Source organism: Microtus oregoni, unplaced genomic scaffold (genome assembly GCF_018167655.1).
Source record: "Microtus oregoni isolate MIOR12 unplaced genomic scaffold, Mior012 000004F_ref0000308, whole genome shotgun sequence".
Lineage (NCBI taxonomy): Eukaryota > Metazoa > Chordata > Mammalia > Rodentia > Cricetidae > Microtus > Microtus oregoni.
In genome coordinates this window covers 62,365,629-62,390,629 of record NW_024543063.1, presented here as the reverse complement: position 1 = coordinate 62,390,629, position 25,001 = coordinate 62,365,629, and the positions used below count along the sequence as shown (strand labels likewise).

Below are 25,001 nucleotides of genomic sequence, written 5' to 3'. Positions count from 1 at the left end.
AAAAATTTTAAAAGATTATTGTCATCGCCGGGCGGTGGTGGCGCACGCCTTTAATCCCAGCACTCGGGAGGCAGAGGCAGGCGGATCTCTGTGGGTTCGAGACCAGCCTGGTCTACAAGAGCTAGTTCCAGGACAGGCTCCAAAACCACAGAGAAACCCTGTCTCGAAAAAAAAAAAAAGATTATTGTCATCAATGTTTAGATATTCTTTTAAGATATTTTTTAAAAAATATGTGTAAGAGTATTTGTCTGTATGTATGCATGTGTACCACATATGTGCCCAAGGAAGACAGAGGGTGTTGGATCCCTTGAAACTGCAGCTATAGATGGTTGTGGGTACTGGGAACCAGAGCACAAGAGCTGGATCATCTCTCCATCCCCTTGATCATTGAAAGATTATTTTTGTTCTCTGTTTTTAAGAGTTGTTTATTTATGTGTATGCTTGAGTGTATAGATGCTCAGGAGGTTGGGAGTCATCACATGGACGTTTGGAGGCAAAGCAAGAGAAGTAGGTGCCTTTAGCCACCAAGTCACCTCTCTCTGGCCCTACACCTTGTGAAGGAGCCGTCTATAAGGACAAAGTTCCCTCTCAGTAGCTTCAGCTCTGTCCTCTAAGGTTCTGCAGACTGTAGATTCAATTCGTTTTTTTTTTTTTTTCAACTCAAAATGTTTTCGAATTTCCCTCATGGTTTTGCTTATTGGCCATGGTTAAGTCGGGAGAGTGTTGACTTCTAAACCCATATGGCTTGTTCAAGTCTGTTTTTGCTACTTATTTTTAATGTCATTTCATCAAAGTCCAAGAACATTTTGTGTGTTGTTTCAGTCTTCTTAGAAGTTCTGCGATCCAGTATAGGAGCTAGCATATGTTGTACCTCAGTCTGCTTAAGAATGCATCTCCTGTCGTCTTGGGGTGGAGAGTTCCGTACAGATGTCTGTCAGGGATAGCGGTTCCGAGTGTTCTCTGTGTCTCCTAGCTCCTTACGGATCCTCGGCTTAGGCCGTTTTATACTTAATGTATAGGGACATATGTAAGTACTTAAATAATAACATTATTATTTTGAGCTGTCCTCGGATTTATTGAAAACATTCCAGAACAGATTCGGATGGTGCCACATGGCATTCTGAAATTCTTCCCAACTGTAGGCAGAGTGCAGGTGGGAGAGGCTGTGGCAATCCAGAAGCTTCAAGCATTTCCTTAGTGTCAGGGTCTACCTCAGTGATCTCCTGACCTGGGGATGAGACCTTAGGAACATACTTATCCTTTCTCCCCTCTCTCCCTCCTGCAACTTGATTGAGCCAGGGCTCCCAGGACCTATCCGAATCCGCCTCATCAGCTGCGTGACATTGCCTGCTAGCTTGTCATAGAACTTCATGCCAGGGAGCATGGCGATCTCCACGTACACGTGATTGTTGCTGTGGAAGTCCTTAACCAGGTGCATGCATTACTTCTTGATGATGGTCCAGGCTGCCTTCTGCACAGTGGCTGGCTGGGGTAGCTTCACAGCCTTGGTGTGTATGTGGCCCATGTCGGCGAATCCTGGTGAAGGAGAAACGTAGCCATTATTATCATGTTGCCTGTTTTCTTTTCAATTTTGTCAGCTATTGCTTCTTACATTTTAGGCTCTCTTGTTAGGTTCATATATGTTTATAGTTGCTTGTTTCCTTGCTGCATCAGACCTGCTATTCTTATTGAAAGGGTCCTCTTTGTGCCTAGAGACTGCCTGTCTTAGTCTGTGAAAGGCACTACCACCGCTGGCAACTGTAACCTAACACACAAGTGCAGCCATGATCCTCAGCACTAACGGCTCCACAGCTTTCTGAATCAGTCGTTTCAAGTTCTGCATAGGAAAGCATTCAGGACATACTCTGATAAGCTCATACCCCCGAGGAGAGCCGCTCTCTGATGTGTTTTCCCTCAGTGCTTGCGGTATTTGAAGTGTTTTTAGGCTTCCGTTCTCCTAACCTCGCTCTGTTGGTTCAAAATGAAGTATTTGAGAGAATCTTTGATAAAATGAGAGCCCTTACACGGATTTGAATATATCCAACTTTTTTTTAATCCAATAAGTAATTTTCAGGAAAAATAACCTAGTACTCAAGCATATGTCGGCTCCAGCTGAACATACAGTTTTCATTCTACACCATAAAAATTAATCTAGCCATATACCATGGCATATATACTCCTCTGGTTTCCTGGTGTTTTGAACCTGTCCAGCCCAGGGTCCTGGATCTTACCAGTGAAGTCTCCGAGTAGTTCATGGCACGCAGATAGACATGTAAGCGGGTGGTCAGGCACCTAAAAGGCCATTGTCTGGGTTTCATGGCTCACAGTCAGACATGTAAGCGGGTGGTCAGGCACCTGAAGGCCATTGGCTGGGTGTGCTGGCCTCCTTCACTCCATCCAGCACGGTCAGATAACCAACAGGGTATCCTCAGCAAAAGAAGTGCTGTTTTGTTCTTCATAGAATTCCTTATTTTTCAGACACCAAGGATGTTGAGTCATTGGGATGGTGTCATCCTCCCGGGCCTTCTGATCTGGGTCATTGGCTCTGTACCATTCAGAAGCATTTTCAGAGATATGTTTTTAGAAAAAAAAAAAAGGCCATCTTTATAACCAAACCACATACGTACACACACACATACATGTACATGCATACACTCATGCACATGGCACCTGATGTTCTCCATGGAGTCTAGAATCCTAGGAGGGAGTGACAGGGGCCAAGATATTCTCTTGTCACATAGTTAATGATTACATTCCCATGGAAATGTGGCTGGGACCAAGGATGCTAGCTTTTTTTTTTTTTTTCAATGTGTGTATCCAAATGTGATCGAGAAAGGTACATTTTGGAAAGCCAGACCATCTGGCTTTGAAGAACGCATTGAAAACAAGAGTGCCGTCAGCGTGGTTAGCTGTGTCCTGTGTTCGGGACTTCTGAGTTGCCGACTCTTGTTCTCTTTCTACTTCTCTCTTACCCCTGGCTACCACTATCGGCTTTTAGGACATCGAATAAAGAATAAAAGTGTTTGACCTTGACTAGAAAACCTCCGGAAATTCAAAGAAACAAGATGCGTGTGTGCTGGAGGCTGTGACTTGGCAGATGGATGCAGACTCAGTACGTGTGACTCCCTGAGATAACCCCAGTCCTGATGTAAATGGTCTGGCTTCAGATCTGTGTTTGAAGAACAGTCTATCTGATAAAGGTCTCCGGAGCAACAGCAGGCTTCTTCAGGAAGCCCTGGGCTTCCTGGTTCTGGAGACACAGCAAGGCCACCTTGACAGCCATTCCTCAATTGCTAACATTCCCGTCTCTGGGGCCCAGAACCCCACAAATGAGAACTGACTCACAGCACCTCCAGTGGCGGAGCAGACGAAAGACTGTTGCTCTGTAAACTCAAGGATGAATGGAAGCGCCTACCTTTGAGGAGGCTACGACGGTGCTGCCACGAGCCATCACCCTCTGGGACACAGCCTGCAGACGTTTTCCTTGGCTGTTATGAGACCTAGGACTCAGCGTTGGACAAGCTGGGCAAGGGTTCTGGTCCCATGGAGCGTCCTCTTTGTTAGTATGTAGAAGGTGGGCAGTAAACGAAGAAGCAGAGCTAGGCGTACATCACAGACCGAGATGGCTGCTGGGAAGGAAGGGCACAGAGAGACTCCTGTGGAGCCGATGCTCAACTCCCTCCATTTCTAGGACCATTTGGGTGGGAAGCCATGACCCCTCCTGGGTATTGGTCTCCTAACAATTCTGGGAAAGCAGCTCTCTGACTCAGCCGTGGGAAAAGTCTGACAGCTTGGCTGCCCAGGAATTGATGATAACCAGGGCCTTTGGGGTTCAGCTACCTGGAAAGTTGAAACCAGCAACACAAAGGTCTGAATGTCACCGTTTTTACACAGGGGTGCTGACTCCCGGAAATAGCAGGAATCTTGTTTGCTCTGGTTTCTCTGCTCAGCCTGGACTTCATCAGGTTGGGCCAAAGGTTATAGGATTGATTTTTAGCGGAAAGAGTTACAGTAAAACAACAACAATAAAGGGACTGGACTGTTTTAACACTCAAATTTCTTCTTAAGGTGACATTCTATGGTTAGTTTAGGATCAGGGCTCCTTATGTGACCCTGGATTTGTGAGGAGCGCAGAGCTCATCCTAAACAGGTTGTTGACTCAGACTACAGATTTTTGAGTCAACCTTTAAAAATGTGAGGTTTGACCTTAAAAAAAAAAAAACACCCAGATCTCTGGTATTGCTTGGAAAAGCTGGAGAACTATCCGCGAAGGCAGGCTTCCTACGTGGTACCACTACCTAGCAACAAGAAGCAGCAGCTTCCTCTAAAGGTGGTCGCTACAGTTTTTCCGAATCTATCCAGTGCACCGCACTCATCGTGGCCACCTGCTCTGCCATGGGAGGTGTTTGAGCATTCGGACATGCTGTTGAATTGCCCGTCCTTGACAGCCCCATCACAGTTTCAATTTGAAAAGCAAAGGTAGCGGTGAACCTTGAACTCTAGAGCTGAAAAGACATTTAAGGAATCTACCCCACCCTTGCCCAAATCAAATCCAAAGAGGACCCTAGCCCATGGTCGTGTGCTCTCGGTGGCATTGGTGACAAACTGCTCATATATAGACATCCCATAGCAGCCGTTACACGGAGCTGAATCCAGAGCAACCGAAGAAAGCATTCCTGTATTCTGAAGACGTTCCCATCTTAACAGTATTGGAAGGCAGGAAAGAAAGTGATGAGGAGATCTATGTTCTCTCAGGCCTGGGCGCATTTCATCTTAAAAACCTGGTGCACTGTCTTGTTGATCTGTGCTCTGCAGTGAGGGTAAAATCTCCAGAAGAACGTTTAGCCCTTTGGACAGGAGTCTGGTTGGGGATGGCGTGGGAGGAAACGCTCTCTTATCTCCTCAGGCACCGGGAAGGAGGAAGCTCCAGAGACTTGTGAAAACGTGAATCATTCCTTGCTCACACAGGTCCCCTTTGACTTTGGAGTCTGGACTGACATCATTCCACTTTGGCTTCCAGATCAAGAAAATGGTCTCTATGCTGCCATGGTAAAGCTTCAGGTGCTGGGGACCTGGTGTCACCCCAAGAAGATGATATGTGCTGCCCTCTTAATAGCACAGACAGAGTCGGGCTCGGCTCAGTCATTCAGATGGTCACCTTCTAATGTCACGTTTAGTTCTTAAACAACCTCGCAAATGGGGCAACCATTACTGTCCGCAGCTGACAAATGAGGAAACCGAGGCACCCACAACCAATAGGTCAAAGCTGGGGACTGTGCTTTATTCCCAGAGATCTCACTGCTATATCTTACTTCAAGTCAGATCTTGAGGCAAAACACACTCACATTCTGACGTCCTCAGTACTAACGCAAACAGACAGGGCTTCCGGTTTCCTAACAGACGAGAGCAGCGCTCCTCAATATGGTACTCACCGGTCACATGCGGCCGCTTAAACTTAAAATCCTTAAACTTACTGAAATTAAACATCTAGAACTTAGCCACACTATAGACACGTGCCGTAAACTGCAAAGCCACACGGCACTGCATCCCACCGTCCATTTCGGGCACTTAAGATACAGACCGCTAGAGTATCCCATAGAAAGGGGATGGGAAAGCAGTGTGGCAGATGAAGGACCAGAGAGGCGAAAACTCTTCAACCAGGGACCCAGTTTTTGAAAAGCACACAGTTCAGCTGTCGCATCTAACTCTTTCCCTGACTTCCTGTTCCTGCTTCTCGCACAACTCTTCCTCTGCAACTGGAGGCCACGTCTGCCTGGGGCAGGTCACTTACCTTCGGTTTCACCCGTGCTCTCTGCTCTGAGGTTTGGTGTGTGAAGATCAGTTGATGGCTATCAGGACCTGCACACTCACTTGGCCCGCAGGAATCTTAAACAGAGACGCAGTTGAGAGTATGGTCCTTGGGCAGTTTATGCAAACTCGGACCCTGAGTGGGATCACCCGCAAAGGGGGTCTTTGACCTCAGAAGGTCTGTAAGTGTCTGCACAAAGGTCCTGGCCAAACACTCCATAGACACAGCTCTACTCATTACCTCGCCATTAATGACTTCTGTGTCACCGTCACTGTCCTGGGGTGATGCTCCTAAGGCCACGCTTCTGGATACCTCCTGATCATTGCTGCATCCTTCAGGTTAGCTCACAGGATGATAAGTTCTGGAAGAAAAAAAAACAAGGAGGAGTTTGGTCTCAGAAAAAAAAATGCTATAAGCTTTATGGTTTATATACCTGCCCCCTTTCTTTTGATCGGGTCTTTATTTTTTTATTTTAAAGTGAGATCTCATTATATATGTGGTCGTGATTCACTTGGAACTCACTGTGTAGATCTGTGTAGATCAGGCTGATCTTGAACTCACAGCACGCCTCTGTCTCTGGAGCACCAGTATTAAAAGTGTGTACCCCATTGCTGGCTTGGGGGAAATCCATTTCAAGCCCTTCGTGGGTGCCTGAAACTGGGATCGAATGGAGCTCCAAAGTGTCTGCCTAGCTCTGTGATAAAGTCTGATCTATAGGTTAATGTGGTAAAGAGTAACTCATGGGACAGGCCAGCTGTAATGACGCAGGGTAATCCAAGCTGTGTGAATGAGCTCTCCGCCAGCTCCCTCTGACTGCACTGCACACATCCTTCTGCCTAATGGGATGCCCACATGATGGGATGAAGTGACACAGCCTTGCGCTCTGTGTGAGGGCCATTCCAGCACAAGTGCTGAGATGTCCTCTTAGGGGATGTGATGAGCTAGGTGACCACGTGGCTAGCCAACAGGTATTAGATACAGCAAGGATAGCTGATGTCCTCTTATGGGCTATGATAAACTAGATGACCATGTGGCTAGCCACAGGATTAGATACAGCAAGGAGTGCTAAGATGTCCCCTTAGTGGATGTGGTGAGCTAAGTGACCATGTGGCTAGCCAACAGGATTAGATAGAGCAAGCATAGCCGGTCTGAGGATGATTCATGAGTAGCAGGCAGCAGTGAGATTTCCTCCAATCAGAAAGGCATGCCACTTAAAACGTGCGAGAGTTTTCTTTCTAGAATTTTCCTTTTGAAATTTGATCACGGGTAACTGAAACCACGAAAAGCAAAAGTGGCAGACAAGGAGAGTGCGGTCTAGTTGGGTGTTCCCATCGGAAGCACAAATCTCCAGTAGTAAGTGCCTTTGTCATGCTAGTCTGGATGCTGCTTGTACATCCAGCAATGGGGAACTTATTACCTGGGACAGTGCTTGGCAGCTTGGAGCTCCTTGTTAAACTGACAGTCACGAGTGTCTGGCTGAGCCACAGACAGAAAGGGTCCTGAGCTTTAGACCATCCTTCCACACCACTCAGCCATCCGAATCTCTTGGTCACTGTAGAAACAGGGCAGTGTAAATTGTGTCTCCAGCTAACTTTGTGAAGTTGCATGACTATCACTGGGGGTGGGGGCGGGTGGGGAGAGGTGGAAAGTGAGCTGAGAGAATCTGGCTATTAAACACATTACCTGCATTTATGGTTCTCGTGCCCCAAGGCCTGGGATAAATCGGAGAAGGAAAAACATTCCACTCTGGCTCTCAGTGACCCCTGAAGGAAGCCCCCCATGGAGTCATTTAGGATAGTAATTTGAGCATAGACTCCAGCATGCGTTCCTAGCCTTCCCTCCATAAACTCGGGAGCCTCACGATAACCGGCACCAAAGTGCTTGAAAATGTGGCCCAGAACCCTTCCAGATGAGGGTCGGGCTCAAAGAAATAAAAAGTTAAGGGCACGTTGCTATGGCATTAACGTTGAGGGAGTGTGCAAGGACTTCAAACTGTGCTCTGAAAGTGTGTTCTTTCTGCGTGCCCTGCCCATGAAACGCTAAGCCAGCAAAACCATTAAAATGTCAGACAGGGAGCCAGGTGGAAGAAATGCATGTTTAATAGTAAACATGTAACCCATGGTAATTGTGTCCCTTGAAAAGTTAAAGATGGGGGAGAGAGAGGAATTGAGAAGAAAGCAAGCTGGGGAGCTGCTGGGCTCCTTCTGCCCTATGCAGGCACCCTTACTCAGCAAAGCTCACAAAACTGTCCCCACTTCTTCCCTTCATTAGTGCTCTGCAGCAAATTACCAACAAGTCCCGAGTCCCAACTTGCTTCCAAAATATTAGGTTGAGTTATACAAAGTAGCCAACATTACAGCTTCTCAGGTCTATGAAAAGTGTCGACTATGTGGCTCAACCTAATCATAGCTCAGACTAGATCACTTGTCCATCCCCAGTGCCACCATCTGGGTGCGAGTGGCCTTGTTCTCTTATACAACGAGTTCAGGCTCCTACCGCCTACACAGGCATGTGCCACTGTGAGGGAGAGACGGGTCTGGAGAAGGTGGCATTCTGGTGTCCAGTTCCGTCCTCTGAACTGGAAGGAACAGATTTCTTTGCTGGGTGATGGTGGCACACACCCATCACCAGAACTTGAGAGGCAGAGGCAAGTGGATCTCTGTGAGTTCTAGGCCAGTCTGGTTTACAGAGATCAATCTTGGGATGGTCTCACTCTGATTTAAAGATGACAATTGTCACTGTGGTAGTTTGAAAGAAAATGGCCCCTAAAAGGAATGGCACTTTTAGCAGGTGTGGCCTTGTTAGAGAAAGTGTATCACGATGGGGGCAGGCTTTGAGATCTCATATGCTCAAGACACCAACCAAAGTCTCAGTCTACTTCCTGCTGCCTGCAATATTAACATCTTACAGCTCCTTTTCCCACACCATATCTGCCTGCATGACACCATGCTCCCTACCATGATGATAATGGACTAAACCATTGAAACTCTAAGCTAGGACTTCAATTACATGTTTTCTTTTATAAGAGTTGCCATGGTCATGGTGTCTCGTCACAATAATAGATTTCTGTTGCTAACTGAGACAGTCACATTATGCTTGGAGTATAATAATCCAGTGTACAATTTCCCTAGCTCTTACATTCTTGTTGTCTCCCTTTCTGCAATGTTTGGTGAGGCTTGGAGAGAGTGATATAGATGCTCCATCTAGGACTAACCATTCAATAGTCAGTTACTCTTAACACTTTGACCACTTTGCAATCTCTACAGAAACTGATTTCCTCTCCAAAAAGAAGCCAGTGTGACTAGCAACAATGGAACAATAATCTATAGGAAAACCACGAATGTTTAGAAGGAAATTTGATAGGCATGTCGCATCCACTCAAGAAAACAATAATTGCTTCCTCTTAGGGTTTATCACCTCTTTAACCAAGGACTTTTGCCCTGGTTTATAGTACTAGACACAAGTTTTCTCTGTGGAGTAGGTCTTGAATCCAAAAAGCAGTTGGTTACACTTGTAACTATTGTGCCAATGTTGCAAGTGAACAATTTCATCTGGAATGTTGATGGTTCAGCACTCAAGGTCCACACTTAACTATTGGTTACAAATCCCTCTTAGCAGTTTACTTAGTGTCTTTTGGCACTAACAAAGCCAGTCACCAGGGAGGACTTAGTCTCCTTAGTCCCAGTTTGATTTCTTTCATATTTTAAAATCTCTCTCTCTCTCTCTCTCTCTCTCTCTCTCTCTCTCTCTCTCTCTGTGTGTGTGTGTGTGTGTGTGTACATGCACATTTGTAGAAGTCGAAGGAGTTACATTTTCCTTCTACCATGTGGGTTCTAGAGATAGATCCCAGGTTGTCAGAATCAGAGGAAGGAACTGAAAACCAGAATGCCACCTTCTCCAGACCCGTCTCTCCCTCACAGTGGCACTTGCCTGTGTATGCAGCAGGAGCCTGTGCTCATTGTGTAAGATTGTTAGAAGCAATCACCTTTACGTACTGAGCCATCTCACTGTCCCCTAGTTTGATTTCTTCATGTCTTTCAGCCAAAGCATGTGATGTCTTCAGCAACAGATCTTGTTATCTAATTCTGGCATGCAACTGACAGTAGTGGTAATAGCCTTTATGGTTTGTGGCCTCTCAGGCCATTAGCTTATGTCAGTAAGGAACTTAGGCACTGGGGTTTTCCCCCACCAATCTTGTGGCTCCTGGAAAGTGCCTTCTGCCCACATAGTGTCAAGTGTGCTTTATTTCAAACCCTTCAATTTTTTTAAAAATGTTCTTGTGGATCTTTCCGAAGATCTATAAGACAGTCAAGAGTTAGTGGGTGAATCTCTCCTCTCTCTCTCTCTCTCTCTCTCTCTCTCTCTCTCTCTCTATATATATATATATATATATATATATATATATATTATATAGATAATATCGATAATAAAACATAGTCTAAGGAATTCTTAAAGAATTAATAAAAATATTTTTAAAAGCAGCTAGCATTACATAATGAAACCTTTTTACAGAGAGTAGGCAGGATCTCTGAGAGCTCATTGGCTCATTCCAAACAAATGCTAATTGGTCTTCGGAGGCTAAGGGGATACTAACGTAAAACATTAGTAAGCACTAAGACAGCATGAAAAAAATCCTATCCCTTGTATCAATTGTGTCCTTAAAAGACACTATCTCCATCCATGTTCTCCATGACCCATCTGGCTTTCTCATCGTGGAGTGCTGTCTTGGGGTTGCCATGCATCTGCCCACTCCTCACAGACTTAGCAGGAATAACTTTTACTATGTGGCCTGGCCCAGGGCCAAGGGGAATAAAATTGTGCTCTGCTGGAATTGATTCCCGGGGTCTGACAGGCTCTGGCTGTCACCATGGCTGCCACCTCTCCTGAAAAGGTTGCAAGCAGGGTGAGGTCTCTGCCCCTAGTACACTTTCCTGCTGAGAGAAAGGTGCATGGCTCTGCTGAGGAGGGAGCTCACTGCCCACCCCTGGGACAAGCCTGACCTTTCTCATTCTGTCATTCCTTCCTTCCACTCATTTGGCCAATGGTTGCCGAGACCCTAGAGGCTCATGTGCAGGGTATTTGGCCTTCTAGTAAACTTCCTGGAAGACGCTGACCCAACACAAGTCTTGCTACATTTGAATGACCTGGACAGACCCTTTTACTACTTTTCCTTTTTGTCATCTCCCCCCAACGATCTAGTGTCTTGCTGTGGTGGTTTGAATGAAATGACCCCCACAGACTCATGTGCTTGAATGCTTGACTCATAGGGAGTGGCACTCTTAGGAGGTGAGGCCTTGCTGGAGTAGGTGTGGCCTTGTGGGAAGAAGTGTGTCACTGTGGAGGCGGGCTTTGAGGTCTCATATGCTCAAGCTATACCCATTTGACAGTGTCTTCTTCAGCTGCCTGCAGATCAAGATGTAGGACTCTCAGCTCCTTCTCCAGCACCTATCTGCCTTCGGGCTGCCATGTTTCTGGTCATGAGGATAATGGACTAAAGCTCTAAGCTACAAGCCAGCCCCAGTGAAAGGTTTTCCTTTTTAAAAGTTGTTGTGGTTGTGGTGTCTCGTCACAGCAATAGAAAAGCTAACTAAGACACTTACTAACCCAATTGCACAGAGATCTAAGCCGTTCAGATATGTCAAGAGTCTCCTTACTTATAGAGAATATTGGCCCATGACAAGGCTCAGCAGAGTCACTGAAGCTTCATATCAGAGGTCCCAATATGCTTGCTGACTCAGCTGACTCTTCAGTTCTCCTGTGAACTCAACCGTACAAGTCCAATAAATGGGGCATCAAACACTACTTCTGCAGCCTGTTTACTTAGTAATGCTTGTCCCTTCTGACACTCAAAGGGACTTCGGAAGGTGGCAACCAGATGGAACAGTCCATTGGGGTTTGTGCAAGACTCTTTCATATCTTATGTGGAAATCTTTTCCAGGCCAGTGGGATGGCTCAGTGGGTAAAAGTTGCCTGTATTCAAGCCCACGGGTGGGTTCGATTTCCAGAACCCATTTAAGAGTAGGAGAGACCTGGCTCCCACAAGTTGGCCTCTGATTTCCACATGTGCAGTGGCATATGTGAACCCAGACACACAGACAAACAGGTGTATGTGTGCACACACACACATATACAGGCACATATACACACTCACAGAGGCACACATACACAGAGGTATGCATACATACAGAAGAACACACACAAACACACACCCTTAAAAACCTTACCTAATTCAGAAGCAGTTCAGAGGCCGAGTATTCCCTCATTACCATGGTTTCCTATGCTTGGCTCTGTCTGCATGCTGAATCATGGACTTTGGATTTTTCCTTCATGTGTATTAAAGGTCAGCTTCGAGCGTTATCTTCTGCCATTTTCCCCGATCTTTCCCTCTTCAGTCTGATTTTTTAGTTACCTTTCCTGTCAAGGTGCTAAAACACCCTGACAAATACAGCCTAAGGAAGGAAGGCTCAATTTTGGCTCCCAGAGTGAGGTAGTGCCTATCGTCCCTGGGAAGTCTCAGAAGCGGGAGCCTGAGAAATTGCCTTGACCTTTTGATAGGGCAGCCCTTAGGTGGGCGGAGTAGACAGAACAGAATGCTGGGAAGAAGGGAAGTGTGGCAGATGCCATGAATCTCCAGCCTGAGATGGATGTAGGTTAGAATCTTTCCCGGTAAGCCACGACAGATTATTAGAAATGGGTTAAATCAAGATGTGAGAGTTAGTTAATAAGAGACTAGAGCTAATGGGCCAAGCAGTAATTTAATTAATACAATTTCTGTGTAGTTATTTTGGGGGTTAAGCTAGCTGAGCGGGATGCAGCCCGCTCCTCCTCATTACACATGCCTTCTGCACCGCTAGCGTGCTGCCCTGTGAGCCCTGCTGCATGCCTTCTGCTTTGCAAGCATGCTAGTGTGATGCCTCAAGAGCTCTGCTTCTCTCTGTAAGGGAGATCCTGTGCCAGTCATGTGAGTGTCTCACAATGCTAAACACAGCTTTTCTGATTTCAGGAGCAGCAGCCATGCCATTCATGCCTGGAAGACAGAGGTCTGCGATGTTTTGCCCTAGACACGTGCTATTTGGAGTCCTTCAGATTGAAATGAAAGGGGACGGTTGACCAACTCAAGACTGTATGAAATAAAAAGATCTCTTATAAATACTTGAGTAGATATAAAGACAACCACTAAATGCGGGCAAAGCTGTGAATATCTGTGATTTCAGCACTTGGGAGGCAGAGGCAAGAGAGCGGTGAATGCAAGGCTCACCTGAACCACGTTCTGAGATCTTGCCCCAGAACATGTCCTCCACATCCATGTGCCTCAGGCAACAGCAAGTAAAACCTTTGTTATTTTGGTGTATAATTGTACTTTTTATTTTATAAGATCCAAAAGATGAACGGAACAATCATAAATATGGAAACTATACAACATACAAACATACAATTGGGAACATCAATAGCCAGAGACAAGGATGGAGCTCTACAGCTACGCAGCTCTTGTGACTGGAGTTAATTTGGTATCAGTTCAAAACAGACTGACGCACGTTTAGATGTGAGCCCAACTTTCGTGTTAGCCACACATATGCAAACAACTTGTAGAATATACACATGGGGAGAGAGGAGAGTAAAACTATGTGATTAAAAAAACATCAATTAAGCAAAAAAATATCAGAACAAGATTTCCCTAAAAATCCAAGGAAGCTGCAAAGGAGATGCAAGACAAACAGCTACTAGAGAAAACAAATAAAAGGGCGGAGGTATCCTCCTTCTCGGTTACCACCTTAAATGTAAATGCATCAAACTTCTCATAGCAAAGGCACACGTTGGGAAAATGGCTTCAAACACATGACCTAACTATGTACTCTTATTGTTGCTTTTGCCCTCCAGAAGGTGACAGTAAGACCCGAGTGCTGAAGGCACCGCACATGTGAGTCATAGAACATAGAGAAATTAAGCTAGTATTGACCTGAAATCCTCACTCTTAGCGACTGGCTTTTATAATACTTGAAAGTATTCTGCTTGCTACTGGAGGAGAAAAGTAATTATTAATCTAATCCAGCTGTGACCCCTGGAAACTGCAGTAATTACTTCCCTGGAAATATATGACCAATGATGTATTAGTGGCTTGAATGGCGTGTGAGTAACCAACCACTATATGATTGACGTTTTCGTTCATTCCACAAGTTGGAACCTGTACTTTGAACACTTATCAGGTCAAGAAACTGTGGATAAAAAGGTCATAGGTCACAGAAGACATCCTATTAGTACTTTGTTAATGGGGCATAGTATTAAACCAGCTCCTAATGACTTCTTATACGTATATATTAGTGCATCTCTCAAACCTTATCATAGAAGCTTCTTTTTGCAGCCGATAGTGACTGACACAGAGACCCACAAGTACTCAGCGTGCAAAGAATAAGAGACTGTGGAGTGCTCAGTCCTAAACGGGACATCTATAGCACACCCCCTTCTCCCAAGGCTCATGAGCACTAGAAGAAGGGCAGGAAGATTGTAAGAGCCAGAAGTGGTGCGATTATGTTTGGAGCACACCGTCTCCTTGTGATTCTTGGATGTAGACATCATAGGGTCAAGTGAACATACTAACTCACAGTGGTTGTGGCAGCATGCTCAAGACCTGTGTAAGCTAAAGCCAGAAAAAAATCCCAACATGAGGTCTTGTAGGTGGTCATGAAATCCAACCCCTAGCTGAGGAGCTATTGGAAACTGAGAAATGCCAGGAGAGGTGGGGGACACATTCTTTAAGGGCATGGCTTTGGGTAGATCTAGTACACTCCAGGGGATGGTCACATACCCAAGAGAACACAGGCAACACTAATGAGTTAAAAACAAACAAACAGAAAACATTAAGGGCACAAAATTGGGTAGGTATGGGTTAGCGGATGGATCTGGGAGAAATGGGGGAATAAATATGATCAAAACACAATGTATAAAATTCTTGAGGAATTTCAAACAAAATATATAAAAAATTCTCAAAGAATTTCAGTACAAATAATATAAAGAAGAAGAAAATAAAGAAAGACATATAAAAAAGAACTTAAGGGTGAAAAAGCACATTCTCTCCTCAACTGCTGCCACGATGCATTTTGCAAAACTGAAAGACACTGAGCAGGCTAAGAGTAGAAAGAGACTCTTGACATCGTAAGGTCTTGGTTGACACGATTTTCCCTGTAAAAGACAAAAAGGACAGAGACTCTTACCTCTACAATTTCTATTTAAGATGACATCATGACTCCTGGAAAAAGCCATCAGCCCATAAGAAGAAATGCAAAGCATCCCGGTTAGACGGGAGGAAGTAAAATTGCCTCCGTTTGTAGGTCTATTTTCACATTTTCCGAGGACAGAAAAGAGCCACAGAACAAACCAGCAAAGATGTGGGAACCAAGAAATGACAGCAACACAGCGGGGCAGGAAGTGAACACATTTTGCGTTTGCATGTACTGGCAGTGAACTGTCTAAAAAGTATGAAAGGAATTCATAATAACATCAAAAATTGTGTAATAGGAGGAAAACAGGACCACCCATGGGAGAGGAACTCCCAGTGGTAAGACAAGGTTCTAGGAGCTGGGGGAGGAACAGGAGAGGATCAGGACAGAGTCCAGCACCCAGGCCAGTCCACCCTGACTGTCTTACTCCACATACTCTACCTTTGCCTAACAGGCAGTTTACCAGGCTCGTTTGCTCCGGTTATGCTATGTACCTTATGTTGCCCCTTCGCCCTCTTTTTAGTCTCCGTTTTCCTTCCCTTTTCCATAGCCTGGCTAGGTAGCAGGACCTCTGCCCCTCAGTCTCCTGAGAGCCAGGACTGTTTCATGTGATATGATGGCATCTGTTTGCCTCCTTTTTAGCTCATCTTAGGTCTAAACTCCCTCTTCTCCCATTCTTGTTTATCCGTAAGTACTTGTTTCTGTTTATGTTCCTCAGTTTCTACCACCTCACTACATTTTATATTTTCTTTTCTTTTTAATTACTTTCCACTTATACCCACAAAAATTATGTATTAATACACAAAGTATCATCAATGTTCCTTTCCTCACAATGGTGATTAATAATTAACTTTAGATATGACTGACATTACTCTATTTTCACAAATTTAATGACACTTAATAGTGGCTAATAACACTTGTTGTAGAGAGCATTCTACTCTCAAAGGAGAACAGGGACACAGCCTGTTGCCCTGAAAACCAGTATACTAGAGGAAACAATATCTCATTTCTACTATAACTCAGTCCCTCTTAACTAGTGCACACACTTCTATCAAAAGCAGGAAGACAAAAACAAATGGACGCCCCCAAACTAACAAACCTGGCTCCCAAAACACAAGCAACGTGAAAAACAAAGACAACACGTTTCCATAAAAAACTACCAGTGCCACAGCATGGGTCACCAAAGAGAGTGGCTTTGATTTCAAATGAAGAATTCAAAGGAATGAGCATAAGTATATTAAAAAAATAAAAAAAAAACAAATGAAAAATTCTTGGGTAAACTCCAAGAGAATTCAAACAGCTAAATGAAAATAAGAAAGGCAATGCAGGATATGAACGTGGAATTCTATAAAGAGATGGAAATACACATAGAAATAGAAAACCAAACTGAAATGATGGTGGAAATGAAAAAAAGTCAGTAAATCAAATGAAAGCCTCTGTAGAAGGCCTTATCAACAGAAAAGATCATGGGGAGGACACAGTGTTAAGGGTTGAATACAAGGTAGAAGAATCGGGACATTCAGTAAAGGACAGTGATTAAAAAAAAGCAAACAAACATCTGAATGTAACATGCAAGACCTTAGCGACCATGAAAACATTAGGACTATGACTGATAGGAATAAAGAAAGAGAATTGCATGCTAAAGGTACAGAAAATATTTCAGTGCAATCACAGCAGAAATTTCCTCAAATCCAGGGAAAGAAGATAAGAGGCATGTAGAACACCAAACAGGAAGGACTAGAAAGAAACTCCCCATGTTATAGTTACAATTCTAAGTTTGGAGAACAAAGAAAAGGCATTTACAGATACAAGAGCAGAATGACAAATCGCACACAAAGGCAGGGCCCTAGGAGTGACAGCTGATTTCCCAATAGGAACATTAAAGAACAAAAAGGCAGGGAATGGTGTGTTTTCAAGTTCTGAGGAGCAAAGCTAGCAGCCCTAACTACTGCTCACATCAAGGCCATTTGCCATAACTGATGGAGGAAGAAAACATTCCGTGATGAAAGCAGGCTAAAGGAATTTATGACCACCAAGTCAGCTCTACAGAATATAGTAAAAGAAATTCTTCAGGGCGGTGGTGGCGCACGCCTTTAATCCCAGCACTCAGGAGGCAGAGGCAGGTGGATCTCTGTGAGTTCGAGGCCAGCCTGGTCTACAAGAGCTAGTTGCAAGACAGGCACCAAAGCTACAGAGAAACCTTGTCTAAAAAAAAAATTTAAAGAAAGAAATTCTTCAGACTGAAAAGAATGATAAACACACCCAAGAGGCTAAAGAGTTTAAAAAAAAAAGTAGAACATTAGTTAAAACAATTGAGGATCAGGAAAACACCAAATATTGTAAAATTTTTAAAATGACAGAAGTCAACACAAACTTTTCAAGAATAACTCTGAATATTTATTGGTTGCTCAATGGTATATAGACAGGCTAGTAGATTGAATTTAAAAATAGGGTCCGTCTACTTGTCACCTCTCCAAAATACCTTAAAGTCAAAGGTAGGCACTCTCCTAGGGTGAAGGATAGAAAAAGATATTAGAAGAAAATGGAACTAGTAAATAAATGTCAACTATATAATCTCATAAAATACATCAGACAGAAGTAATCAGGAGAGAGGAAGAAGGTCATTTCATACATGATTAATTCAACAAGAGGAAATTATAACTCCAAATATCAATGTATTGGATACCGCCATGCCCAGTTTCATAAAACACATACTACAAGATGTAAAGCCACGGATTAACCTCAACAAAGCAATAGTGGAGACTTCAGTCCTCCATATTCGCTAGTGGAAAGGTCATTCAGACAAAAATTAAACAGAGAAACATTGTAATTAAATGACATCAGAGTTCAAATGAACTTAATAGACATCTAGAGAACATTCTATCCAAACCACAACAGAATATACATCTTTGTGAGAAGTCTGTAGAATGTTCTCTAAAATATATAAGACTTAAAATCAAATCTCAGAAAATGCAAAAAATTGAAATAATTTCATATATTCTACCTGATCACAACTAAATAAAGCCTGGAATCAAGAGCATGGAAAACTACAGAAATTCACCTGGAAAAACAAGAAGTCAATCCCAAAAGAAGTAGATATAAAAAAATTAAGATTAGGGCAGAAATTAATTAAATAGAAATATATAAAATAATATAAAAAATCAATGAAATGAAGAATTGTTTGTTGAAAAGACCAACAAAATTGATACCCAACAAAATAGAAAACCCATATTAATAAAATTATAAATGATAGGGGAGACATTACAATAGATAATAATGAAATTCAGAAAACCATAGGGACACATGTGAAAAACTTACATTACACTAACTTGGAAAGTCTTTAAAAAAAAGGACGAATTTCTAGATGCACATGATTTACCAAAGGTAAACTGAGATAAGTAATTTAAATTTACCTATAGCAAGCAATTAAACTGAAATAGTAATAAAATAATTTTCCAGATGGATTCATCAAAGAGTTTTATTAGACTTTTAAATAAAGATGACCATCAATCTTTCTCTAATAATTTCATAAATAGAAAAGGAATCAGTATTTACAAATTCTTTTTACAAAGTCAGTAGTATTACCTTGGCATCAAGACCAGATAGAAACACAACAACAGCAGCAAAATAAAACTTAGGCCAATGTCAAATGGAATTCATGAGCAGGTAAAAAAATACACACTGAAGAAAAGATAGCTTCTTCACCAATGGTGCCAAGTAAGTTATGTCTATTGCTGTGATAGCGGCTACTCTGTTATGGAGGTATCCAACTCTATCCTGATAGGATTAGAAGCCTACTTCAGAGGAGGGATTCACATAAAAAATCTGTTGCTACAGAGGCTATAGGCCTTGTAGGGAAGTTACTTACAGTGGCTTGAAAGAAAATGGTGCCCAAAGAAAGTGGCACAAATGGGAGTTGTAGCTTTGTTGAAGGAAGAGGATCGCTGTGAAGGTAGACTTTGAGGTCATGTATGCTCAAGCCATGCTCAGTGTCTCAGTTCACTTCCTGTTGCTTGGGCAAGATGTCGAACTCTCAACTCCTTTTCCATCACCACGTCTGCCGGCACCTTGCCATGTCTCACCATGACAATAATGGACTGAGCCTCTGAGCTGTAAGCCACCCAATTAAATGTTTTCCTTTATAAGAGTTGCCGTGGTCATGGTGTCACTTCACAGCAATAAAAACCCTACCTAAGACACTACTGCTGCCATTTTGTTAAATGGAAATGGTGTGCTAAGTGAATTGCCCTCTAAATAATCATGAGAAGCCTCTGTTTACTGTGGTTAGTGGTAACTGTAGGCTCATAACTGGGCAAAGTGATGAGAATAAATGACTATTGAATGCTCATCTGGGAGACATCTGTATCATCATCTCCTTGATCAGAAAATATCAAGGAAGGAATAAAAAGAATGTAAAAGCTGGATGAAGGGGAAGAGCCACCTAGAATATGGACTTCTAGGCATGACAGTAGTTATACTCCTTTAAGAGAGATCTATTTATTTTTTTATGCATATGAGCATTTGCCTATGTGCATATATGGGTAACATGTGGTGCCCTTGGAGGCTAGAGGAGTTCTAGTATCAGATACTAGAAGTAGAATTACAGCCGCCATGCTAAGTCCTGTTTACAAGAGCAGCAAGTGCTCTTAATTATACTGGGCCATCCCTCCTGCCTTGATGTTGCACTCTTGAATTCAGTTGTGACTGCATACACAAGGCATGCTTACAATCGGATCTGTCAACATCCTGCCATGGAGTGTGAGGAGGCTTCTTGGGTCCTACCCCTCCATGAGAATTTGTATGTAGTTAGTGGTTGTTTGGGTAAGGTGAATTATGTTTTTTGGTGATGTAGTTACTGGTAAAATATGCATGTGCCTGCAAACAAACTCTCACCCAAGATCCTATAAATAATCCTAATGAAACTCATTGAGTTATTTGAAAGACAAAACCAAAAACATGACAATAGTTGTCAGTCTATAGTTGAAAAGAATGAAAGGATTAGAAGGGGTGTGTGGGAAAAACTGAATGGTGGTTGCGCACACCCTTAATCCCAGAACTCTGTGAGTTCCAGGACAGTCGAGAGAGAGAGAGAGAGAGAGAGAGAGAGAGAGAGAGAGAGAGACCCTGTCTCAAAAACTAAAAATTAAAAAAAAATAAAAAATGAGGGGGAATGAGGAGGTGTGCGGAGAGCAAGAAAAGGTAACAGGGAGAATATGATAAAAATACAATATGTGTATGTTTAAATATGATAGCAAAATCCATTTTTTTCTTTTAGAGACAGGGTTTCCTGTGTGTACCCTTGGCTGTGCTGAAACTCACTCTGTAGACCTGCCTGGCCTTGAACTCAGAGATCCACCTATCTCTGTCTCTCAAGTACTAGGATTAAAGGTGTGAGCCATCACCATCTGGGGCAAAATTAATCTTTTATGCATAGTTAATATATATTACTAAAGAACATTAAAGAATCATTTACTATTTAGGAGTTAATTGACTATATAATGAATCTACAAGACCTTATTGAAAGAAGATTCAAGTAGACACACATCTACACAGATTATAAGACATTAAGATATCAGAGTTACTCAAAGCTATCTAAGTTAATGAATGCTTATCAAAATTTAATTGTGATATTTTTGCTCAGCTTATGGGATAGCCCATGTTCCCACCAATGGATGACTGGATAAAGAGAAAACAGCAGATCTACACAACAGAACATGAATCCTCCATGAAGAAGAAGAAAGGCATGTAATAGCAGAAAAACAGGTGGAGACTACCATGCTCAGTGACATAAACCAGGCCCATTTTCTCTCCTAGGCAGAGCCTAGATTGAAACCCATGTAACTAGAAGGAGACTGCCAGGGTGTAAGAAGGGGGAGTGGTGTGGAGGTTGATAGACATACATTACATACATGTACAGTACTGTCATAATCAGACCCATTATTCTGTGCAGTTAGTACTCACCAATAAAAATCCAACCACTTACAATGATAACAGATCAAGCTATTTTAGGCTATTTCTTTCATTATCAACATCTAAATATTTACTTCCAAACAAAAGGGGGAAATTTAAAAGGCTCTTTCCCCACCCATAAATTCTAGAAGAGTGATAACTGAATAAAAGTCCTAGAGGGCAGAGTGCCCCTCACCCCACATCCCTAGCTTCTAATGCTGTGACCCTTTAATATAGTTCCTCATGTTGTGGTGACCCCCAACCATAAAGTTATTATAGTCATTAGTTTATAATCATAATTTTACCACTGCTATGAACTTTAATGTAAATATCTCTGTTATCTGATGGTCTTAGGTGACCCCTGTGAAGGGTCATACAAACCCAAGGGGTCGCGACCCATGGGGTTGAGAACCGCTGGTCTAGACAGTTATTCATATTTGTGAATGAATGCTGTGGAGACCACGGGTGTCTAACTGAAACAAGGGGGGCACACAGATAGTAGGTCATTTACAGAGGGGGAGCCCACCCTGCCCACCCATCCAGGAGACTATCTAGCAGCTGGCCTTACCTCAAGAAGATGCTCTTCTTTTATAATGGGAAAACATTCATAACATAGATTTTTTTTATCATTCTCAGCCATTTTGAAGTGTAAATTAAGAGCATTAGTTGAATTCACTTTGCAATCAACCATCACCTCTGTCTATGTCTAAAACTTCCTTAACCCTAATGGGGATTGTGCACCCACTAAACACTAGCTTCCGGTTATCCCTGTTTGTTCCAGCCGTCGGATTGCTAGTCTATTCTCATGGTCTCCAAGCCTGTGATCTTTCCAGCAGTTTCAGAGAAACTGCATCACACCCTGGGTCTCCGAACCTGTGACTTTTCCAATAGTCTCAGAGAAACTGTACTGCACACTGTAGCCTTTTATGCCTGGCCTTGCTTTTTCACGTTTGTCATGAAGGGTCTTTCTGTCTTCACCAGCCAAGCATCTCCTTCCCTCACAGGAAAGAGTACCTTATGCTGCTACACAGAAGAGCTTTAGTCACGGTGTCAAGGACCCAGTGGCGCCATAGTAGCAATTCCTGGACCAGTGCAGGGCTGGGGAACCAGTATCAGAGAGGATGCCTGCCTCCTTACAGTCTGTCCTTGCAGGTGTGGTCCATTACAGCAGAAGGGAGGAACCTTCTGATGCAGAGGTGCTGATTGGCCTCTGTGGACCCCTACTTATTTTCAGTCCATCTCACCATCTCAAATACAAGGAAACCTGGGCAGGTAGGTGAGCTTTGTCACCATGGTAATGAAAAGAACACAGCGACTAGGGTGAGAAGAGAAAGAGAATCATAGGGTGATGGTGCTTTCTCTATGGGAGGCTGAGTCTCAAAGGATGCCTTCCCTCACCCTCTGTTCCTCAGAGGCTGGCTCCTTGCTCTCCTCACCTTCTTTCCTGCAGTTTGGAGGGCCCAGATAAGCAAGTGTGATGGGGGCAACCCCTTAGCATTGCCACTTGGCATCCTCGCAGACCTGGGTAGCAGCTGCCCAGTCAGCCCAGGGATCCTCCCCAGCAGGAGTGCGGGGTGGAGGGTGTACAGCACCAGCTTCCCCAAGTTGTGTTTACACTGCTACGCTGTGCAAATTGGAGTTTCTCTCCGTGAACATCTGGGAGGACCAGCTGGACACGTGTTTCCCTTCGCATTAATTTAGGCTCCTAATTAATCGTGCAAAACCCAAACCAAATAATCAGGAACCAGGACTGAAAATAATCATTAGCCCCACCCCCCGCAACACACACATTTCAATGGGAACTTGGCCCAGGTGATGGAGCCTCCCTTGGCTCAGCGCTGTGGCATGGTGTCCTGGTTCTACACTGGGAGTTCACCAAAAGGAAATGCTGGGAAACAGATGGCCAATGTCCTGTGCAGGGCTGCATCAAAGCCAATGGATGGGGATCTGTGTCCAATAATTCCCAAGAATGCCTTCCCTTTGCCAAGTGTGTTGTGCTCATGGGTGTCAGGTGGCCTGAGTTCAAAGCCCCACTGTGGCAGCAGCGGCTGTTTGGCTGTCTAGCCTGTAGTTTTCTCCTCTGTAGAATGGGAACATGATGCCATGTGTCTCACGGGCTATTGTGAATATTAAGACCATTTATTTCAGGTGCCTAGTTTTGACCATGGCACATTATAATCTCAATAAGTGGTTGCTATTCTTGTCTGATTTCATATCATTAATCTCTATTATTGTTATTCACAATAAAAAGTAGAAAAGTTTAGGAGCTAAGGGAACCTTATCTGTAAACCCAGGACATATTTGCACCAACAGTTCATGGCTATAAAAATATTTTTCTTGTCTTCCTTTGTCATCTGTCTTGGGCCATAAGAATCCAGCTGCATGTGTAGCTGTGGTCATCTGATGTGCGATGTGTTCTTCTGTTTTAGTAGCAGTGTGGACGAATGTTCCACTCTAACTTTATAGTACCAGAAAAGATGACTGGCACATCTGTCTGCGCAGGGGAGGGACAGCATCCTGGCCAGAGGGAAGTAACTGCCACTAGAGTCCGGGAAACACTTATTTTGTAACCTTCTCCTATGCTAAGATCAGGGCTCTCTGAAAAGGTTTATTGAGTGGTCCAAGGGCGTCCTGCACATCAGATAGCCACAAAGAGCCTGATGCTGTCCAAGTGAATCCGAGGCCTCTTCGCTGTGCTGTGCAGCACTTGGGTTACAGGAAGGAGGTTCAGGTTATTTATTTTTGTTCCTGTGTTTAAAACCGGAGTGTATACTAGGTGGATACTAGTCAGGGTTCTCTAGAGGAACAGAATTTATGGAATGAATGAATGAATGAGTGTGTGTGTGTGTGTGTGTGTGTGTGTGTGTGTAAAAGGGATTTATTAGAACGGCTTTCAGTGTGGTCCAGCTAGTCCATCAATGACTGTGTACCCAGAGAAGTTTCGAGGATTCAATCCATGAGGCTGGATGTCTCACCTAGTCTTCAGTAAACACTGGAATCCTGAAGCCTATTTAGGCTCTAATGCCAATGAAGGGATGGACTTCTGAGCCAGAGCAAGAACAAGCAATTGAAGAGAGAGCAAGCTTCCTCCTTCCATAGCTTTTATATAGGCTTCCAGCAGAAGGTGTGGCCCCTAGGCTAGAGGTGGATCTTCCCATCTCAACGATTGGGGTTAACGGTGGGTCTTCCCACTTCAAATGATTTAATTAAGAAAAAAAGAATCTCTTATAGCTGTTTCCAATTATTTGGACTTTAGTTAATTTCAGATGTAGTCAAGTTGACACTAGAATAAGACAATAAGAAGAGCCAACGCACTAGGCAAGCCCTCTACCTGAGACCTCAGATTCAGGTCTTTTCAAAATTTGAGTCAGGGTCTTGCTAAGATTCCCAACCTGCCCTTGAACTCATTGTAGCCCAGGAAAGGCCAAGAATTTGAGGTCCTCCTGCCTCAGACCCCTAAGTGGCTGGGTTACAGGGCTGTGCTGCTTACACCGCTCTTTGAGGATGTGATCAGAGTGATCCCTCTTCCTCTTCTTTCTTATCTTTTCTTTTTTTGTTTTGTTTTGTTTTGTGTTTTTAGTATTTTGGAGCCAAGAGGATTGATTTATTCCTCTCACTGTGGTACATTATAAACCAGGAATATTTTTGTAAAATTCATATACTTAAACCTTTTAAATAACCTGTTATGAAAACTGAGTTTCCCAGCACTTTTTTTCCCTGGGATTTTCCAACAGATAGGAAGAAAAATCCCAGGGAAAAAACTACACCTCAGGGCTCCTGTCCCTTGACAGTGCTCTAGACTGCAACGCAGGCTCCTCACAGTCAGGTTTCAGAACCTTTGGCTTCTCTGGCAGGAATTTTCACCCAAAGGAGACTTCCTTAAATTTCTCTCCTGTATCTTCTACACTCCTGTACTTTACTCTTGTTTCAGAGGAATAGAGTCATGGAAGACCCTGTCTCTTAAATTTGATGTTCTGGGCAGATTCTGGCTCTCTCTGATTAGTGGTTTGATGAGCCTGTGGGCGAGG

General features: G+C 43.5%; 1 pseudogene; it reads right to left on the bottom strand.

Moving 5' to 3' along the window:
- Positions 1–424: 424 nt before the first annotated feature.
- LOC121447360 lies at positions 425–1,525 on the bottom strand (annotated as a pseudogene).
- Between the last annotated feature and the right edge of the window lie 23,476 nt (positions 1,526–25,001).